At 40.2% G+C, this 7,074-nt stretch overlaps 1 long non-coding RNA gene across 1 annotated transcript; it reads left to right on the top strand.

Annotated features, from left to right (window-relative positions):
- The first annotated feature begins 304 nt into the window (after window positions 1–304).
- On the top strand, window positions 305–6,402 carry LOC149751278 (uncharacterized). The gene is made up of 2 exons (XR_016398334.1): window positions 305–1,436; window positions 1,859–6,402. It is a non-coding gene; the product is annotated as an uncharacterized LOC149751278 (long non-coding RNA).
- The last annotated feature ends 672 nt before the right edge of the window (window positions 6,403–7,074 follow it).

Below are 7,074 nucleotides of genomic sequence, written 5' to 3'. Positions count from 1 at the left end.
CAGGGACTATCTTGATGATTGATGATCCCTGGTGAGTTGAGTTGGAATTGTTCCAACCCATTGAAAGGAGTTTTCAATGATATTGTGATAGAGATCGCAGTATATCTCACTACCAGACAGAATAGAACCTATGGGGTCACACACAATAGAGGTATTGACCGATCTGATGGTTGAGTTGTGATTTGGAATCACAATAGTTCATGATTATCAATTTGATTGATAATTAATTAACCCACTAAGAGTTAGTGAGTTGAAGAAGGAGTAATTGCAATTGGATTGCAATTCAATTGAATCAATTGGACTTAATTAATTGGGCTTGATCTTATTAAATAAGAGTCCTACTTGGAGTAGGACTCCAAGAGTCCTAATTAGATTAGGACTTCAAATTTAATTAAAGTCCTACTTGGAGTAGGATACCTAGAGTCCTAATTGGATTAGGACTAAAATTAAATAAATTCTAATTGGATTAGGATTCCTAAAGTCCTAATTATTTTTGATCTAATAAATTAAGATGACTCCTAATTGGATTAGGATTGAAGAATTTAATTAAGTCAAGATTCAATTGGGTCATAATTGGATTAGGACTCATATGGATAAGTCCTAATTGATTCATAAATTGATTGAGATCTAATTAGATTAGACCTCAATTGTGAGGGGATTAAAAGGGGCTGAAAGTGGGGCCCACGCACCTCATGAGATGAGGCTTGGGCGTGGGACATGAGAGGATTAGAGGAGGCTCCTTCTTTGTTTAAAGTGGGGCCCCTCCTCTTGCCAAAAGATAGGCGTGAGCTCCTAATTTGTAGGAGCTCACGCCTAGGGTTCAAACAAAAGGAAAAGGGGAGCATGTGGCCCCCTCTTCTTATAAAAGAAAGAGGATACGGCAGCCCCCCTCTCCAATGATGGTTTCAGCCGCACACAAACAAAAAAAAAAGGGGAAGAAAAGGGGAAACAAAGGGGCAGCCCACATCATGGATTTTTGTGCCGTGAGAGCTCCTCCCCTCTCTCTTTTTCTTTTGTGCCGTGAGAGTGCTTCCTCCCCTCTTGGTTTTTGTGCCATGGGCAAGCCTCCTTCCTCTTGGGGTTTCAGCCATGAGCATCAAAGAAAAATAGGGTGGTGTATGGCTTTCTCTCTTCACCCTTCTTCCATCCACAAGAATAAAAGAAAAAGGAGGCAGCAAGATGGGATCTTCTTCCTCCCTTTCAAGTCCTTCTTCTTTCTCTTGAGATCTATCAAAGAGTTGATAAATCAAGAGAGGATTTCAGCCATCAAAACATATCTCTGCAAGGGAGCTAGCACCCCGGGGAGATTAGAGAGTTTGGATTGGTTCTCTGCCTCGTGTGGATACCCGTAGAGGCCGGACGCGTGTGCGGCTTCAAGTGAACCTTTCAACAAATACCACGATCATCAGATTGCGGTGAATATCTACCCGCACAAGGTGAAGATCTGATCTTCCTAATATTATGTAAAAGTATTTAATCCCAATCTATCTACGAACGACGGTTTTAAAATATGTTCATGCGATGAACGGAATCTCGCGCATGTATTCCGCTGCGCGCAGAATTTTTCTGAAATTTTCTGCGGCGTGCGAGGGATTCCAACAGTGGTATCAGAGCCATGGTTGCGTAGATTAAGATTAGGATTAAATGATTAAGGCATAATAGATCTGAAAATTTAAAGATTATGCTTGCTGAATTTTTCTGCATGCAGAATTTTCAGCTTGCTGACTTTTCTGCATGCTGATTTTCTATGCGATTAGATTAATGATTCTATTGATTTGTTAATGAGATTAAAAATATTTAGAATCATATCTTGCATGATCAGCAACTCATAAGATGACATAATCTGTTAAATATTCAGATCTGTAAATTTTATTTAATGCATGAGATGCGTATGGTGATGATCATGGATGGACCCTTTAATTGTGCTGAAATGTTCTGCAATGTCTGAGATGTTCTGTGATGTTATGTGATGCATGTAAATCAGATTTTCAGATGCCTGCGTGCATCTTATATTGATGTATTAGAGACCTGCGTGTCTCATGAAAAAGGGTTGTAACTATTATTTAATTTTATTTATTTTTAAAGTTATCTGGGATGTAATCTGTGATGTGTTTGCATGTCAATGGTTGATCGGTGCATGCCTCTACAAGCACGATTTGCGTGGATCGAGATCAAGGGTTGATTGGAGATGGATCAAGGAGTTGATCGCAATTGGACCAAGGGTGCTCAAGATCGAGTCAAGAGTTGAAGATGATCTAACCAATTGACGTGCATGTGCTTGTACTATGACCCCATTCTAGATCCATGATCATCACCAGTTTAATTTTTGTTATTATGCGTGGATGTTTATGTTTATGTTTATGCATAGCGGTTAGATAATTATTTGCATGAGATGTAGATAATTAAATAAAAGAGACCTAAATTAAATCTCCTCGAAAATATTAAGTCCATAGGTCTTCCACCGTAGTAGAGCTGCTAAGGTCTTTCCGACGTTGATTTGTCTCGGCTGGATACAGTGGGCAAGTTGCATCGGGGGACTGGACCTCTCTATTAGGCATGAGATGTTGTAGGGGTAAAGATAGGGTTGGGCCCAATAACTGTTAGGTGAGGGACCCAATGACGGCTTTGCTTCTGCGGTTATACGGTGGGTCCGACTTAACTAAGGAATGGGGCCAATAACTGTTAGGTGAGGTCTTCATTACTTAGAGACCTGATAGCACTACAACTTGCTTGAGAAGCATTGTACAAGAGTTGTACACTCATCATTTATATGTCACCAATAACTGTTAGGTGAGGTGGCATGTAAATTGGTGGGACCGTAGCACCCCACTTGAAACCTAGAGTCGCAAGGTTTCCGTTTCTCTACCAGAGGAGTGTGAGAGATTCGAGGAAATAGTGGGAGGTGTATTTGTTTTTTAAAAAAAAAGGGGCCCTAAAACAAATAGAGTTCAAGTACAAAATTCTAACTAGAATCTTTACTCTCTGAGGATTATAAAGTCAGCTTCTAGACTCTTAACTCATATCCTATAGAACAACCGTTTGACCAAACCCAATTATAAAAACTAGCTCAGCAAATTTCAAAATAGTTTTGAATTGTGAGAAATTAGGGTATATGCTAGACCATGGAATCCCTATGTTACCAATCCGTCCGATTACTGGTCAGCATAAGACGCATGCTAAGTGGACGAACAATAACAATAAAGTTAGGTGCTGCATAATGGCATCCATGTCCAATGAATTACAATGCCAGCATGAGAACATGAAGACCGCCAGGGACATATTATATCACCTACAAGAGTTGTATGGTGAACAGAGTCACGCAGCATGTTTTGAAGTGTCCAAGAGGCTCTTCAAGGCCAAGATGTGTGATGGGCAGTCTGTCCATGATCAAGGTTTGACCATGATAAAGAACTTAGAGGAGCTTGAGAAGCTCGGCATGACCATGCACAAGGAATTGCAAACAGATTTGATCCCGCAATCCCTTCTAGCTTCATATGAACAGTTTATAGTAAATTACCATATGAACAAGATTGTATGCACCAAAATAGAATTGTTAAATAAAATTGGTAACTACCTTAGGGACCTTGAAGAGTTCAAGGGGCATCGTTCTCGCTGTCGAGTTGGTTTCTACTTCCAAGAGAGAGTCTACTTGGAAGAAGAAGAAACCTGTGAAAAGGCAGAAGACCGAGAAAAGGCCAAGTAAGGAAGTTCCAATAAAAAGGTCGATTGCAAGGAAAAGTGTTTCCATTGCATCATAAGACGGCCATTGGAAGAGGAACTGTCCTACATACATGGAAAGCATAAAGAGTAAGAAGGGTGACAGACCTTCAGAAGGTATGCCAGATATGCTCATTATTAAAAGGATACTTAGAGACTGTTACCTGTTGCAAACAGAAATTTGATTTCTGTATCTTGTTTAGCACATAAAGATTTTTATAAGACTATTGTTCAATTTGTTTGAGAAATAAATTGGATGCATATGGTTTTATGATTAACCGTCTCTATCACTTACATTTGGATGTACCTGTGAATATATCTAAGCAAACAGTGAGTACCATAGGATCCAAAAGGATCTAGAGATGAGATAAATCTAAAGTATTTGTGGCACCTCAGGCTTGGTCATATAGGAGAAGACAGAATAAACAAATTGAAGAAATATGGGCTTCTGAGCTCATTGACTTTCGAGTCATATCCGATTTGTGAATTCTGCCTTCAAGGAAAGATGACCAAATTATCCCTTTTAGGACATGGGAGAGGTCCACTGCGATACTTACCCTAGTACACACTTATGTGTGTGGCCCATTCGATGTGCAGGCTAGGGGTTGTAATTTTTTACTTCATTTACCGATGATTACTCACGGTATGGATATGTGTATGAGACACAAATCTGAAATTTTTGAAAGGTTCAAAGAGTTCAGATATGAAGTAGAAAAACAAACGGAAAAACTCATTAAGGTTCTTCGATCAGATCGAGGAGGTGAATACCTTAGTGGAGAGTTCCGTGATTATCTCAAGGAGAATGGTATAGTTTCATAATGGATCCCTCCTGGTACACCTCAGCTTAACGGAGTGTCGGAGAGGAGGAATCAGATCCTATTGGATATTGTCAGGTCCATGATGAGCTTCACTGATCAACCCTTGTTTCTTTAGAGAGATGCCCTATTTTCAGCTATTTACATATTGAATAGTGTTTCCTCTAAGTCTGTTCCTACCACACTATATGAGATATGACATGGTAAGAAGCTGAGTCTTGGTTATTTCAAGATTTGGGGATGTCCGGCCCAAGTCAAATGACAACAGGCGGACAAGTTAGAGGATAGGACAATTAGTGCTCGTTTTATAGAATATCCTAAAGAGTTATTTGGATACAATTTTACGTCCCAGAGAATCACAAAGTGTTTGTGAGCCGACATGCTATCTTCATGGAAAATAGTTTATCCTTGATAGAGGCAGTAGGAGAAAAATTGAGCTCGAAGAGAAAGTCTCTAAAGAGCAACGAGCCATTGTGCCTATAGAACCTATTCATATCGAGCCAGTACATGTTGTACCTCCTCCACCTCATAGATTTAGTAGGATCTTCCATCCTCCTGAAAGGTACTTAGATATACTTACAGAGGATGTAGAGGAAGTGTTCCTCATGGGAGATAGGGATCAAGGTAAGGATCCCAATACCTACAACAAGGCGATGTTAGACATCGATTCCGAGAGATGGCTGGAAGCCATGAAGTTAGAGATAGACTCCATGCATTCCAACCAAGTCTGGACCTTAGTAGATTCACCGGAAGGTATAGTACCTATTGGGTGTAAATGGATCTACAAGAGAAAATTAAGTTTGGATGGCTAGGTAGAGACCTATAAGGCAAGGCTAATGGCGAAAGGTTATAGTCAGTGCGAAGGCACTGATTATCAGGATACTTTTTCACCTGTAGCCATGCTAAAGTTCATTCGAATATTGCTTGTTGTTGTAGCATATCATGATATTGTGATGGTGATCACAAGGTCTGTAAGCTGCAAAGGTCCATCTATGGACAAAAACAAGTATCTCGGAGTTGGAACACTCGTTTCAACGATATAATCAAATCGTTTGATTTCTTCAAGAACGAGGAGGAACCATGTGTTTATAAGAAGGTTAGTGGGAGGGCTATTGCATTCCTCGTATTATACGTGGATGATATCCTAAGTCAAGGTTTGGTTGTCTAAGGAATTCTCCATGATAGACTTTGGAAAAGCATCCTATATTTTGGGAATTAAGGTCTATAGAGATAGATCTAAGAGGATGCTTGTCCTGTCACAGAATATTACATAGAGGGAGTGTTGAAGAGGTTCGGCATGGAAACCTCTAAAAGGGGATTATTACCCCTTAGGCATGGGGTAAATCTCTTCAAGAAGATGTGCCCCAACACATCTGAAGAGATTCAGTGGATGAGCAAGATCCCTTATACTTCAGCTATAGGGAGCCTCATGTATACCATGCTATGTACATGACTTGATATTGTACATGCTGTGAGTGTCACGAGCATATATCAGTCAAATCCAGGCAAGAAGCACTGGATAGCTGTGAAGAACAGTCTTAAGTACTTGAGAAGAACTACGGACATGTTCTTGGTCTTTGGAAGAAGATCAGAGTTGAAGGTAGAAGGATGCACACATATTGATGATAGAAAGTCTACATCAGATTATATGCAATGATGGTTCAGTAAATTGGAAGAGTTCCAAACAACCGATTATTGTAGATTCTACCTTAGAAGCTGAATGTTAAGCCGTATCTAAGGGTGCAGTGGAAACCTTCTGGTTTAAGAAGTTCATTGCGGAGTTAGGTGTAATGTCATCAGATGCCATAACACGCTACTGCGATAACAAAGGCACCATAGCACTAGCTAAAGAGCCAAGGTCTCACCAGAAGCCGAAGCACATAGAGCAGTGGTTTAACCTAATAAGCGACTACCTTGAAAAGAAATAAGTAAAGGATCAGAGAGTAGACTCCACAGGAAATGTGGTGGACCCATTCACTAAGCAGATAAGTCAGCAGAAAACTCAAGCGCATCTTGAGAAGATGGGGCTTAGGTTTATAGCTGATTGGCTTTAGTGCAAGTGGGAGATTGTTAGAAGTATGCCCTAGAAGCCAATTTGGCTGACGCATTATTTTATTCTGGGACATAAATTTGTACTTGACCTAATAATGAATTTATTAGAATGGGCATTCTTTTCATTCATGTTCTTATGTGTCCATGAATCGTCCAAGAAATTAATAAGATGATGACGCATATTCTCAAGAGTTGAGAATTTGAGGCATGTGTCATTGGTGATTAATTTCTGAATTGCTCCTGATCGATGGATCATCACGAGGACGGTGATTGATCCGCTGAGATTAGTGCACAGATCGCTTTCTTTGATGGATGAGTCTTGAGTCCACAGTGTGGCGACACTGGAGCAATTGTGCAAGTGCTTGTTAGAGAACAAGGGTACTGAGCGTGACCATAGCAAGTAGTCACTTGGATGTCTATCCACTCGTCAGTGACTTACTTGATGCTGCAGTTGTATGACTGGTCCTTTGACCTGCGATGCCTCGGCTAT

This window comes from Phoenix dactylifera, chromosome 14, assembly GCF_051530095.1.
Source record: "Phoenix dactylifera cultivar Ajwa chromosome 14, Ajwa_hap1_PhDact_Kaust_v1.1, whole genome shotgun sequence".
NCBI classification, from domain to species: Eukaryota; Viridiplantae; Streptophyta; class Magnoliopsida; order Arecales; family Arecaceae; genus Phoenix; species Phoenix dactylifera.
Note: the sequence above shows the minus strand (reverse complement) of the source record. Positions and strands in the feature narration are given on the sequence as shown.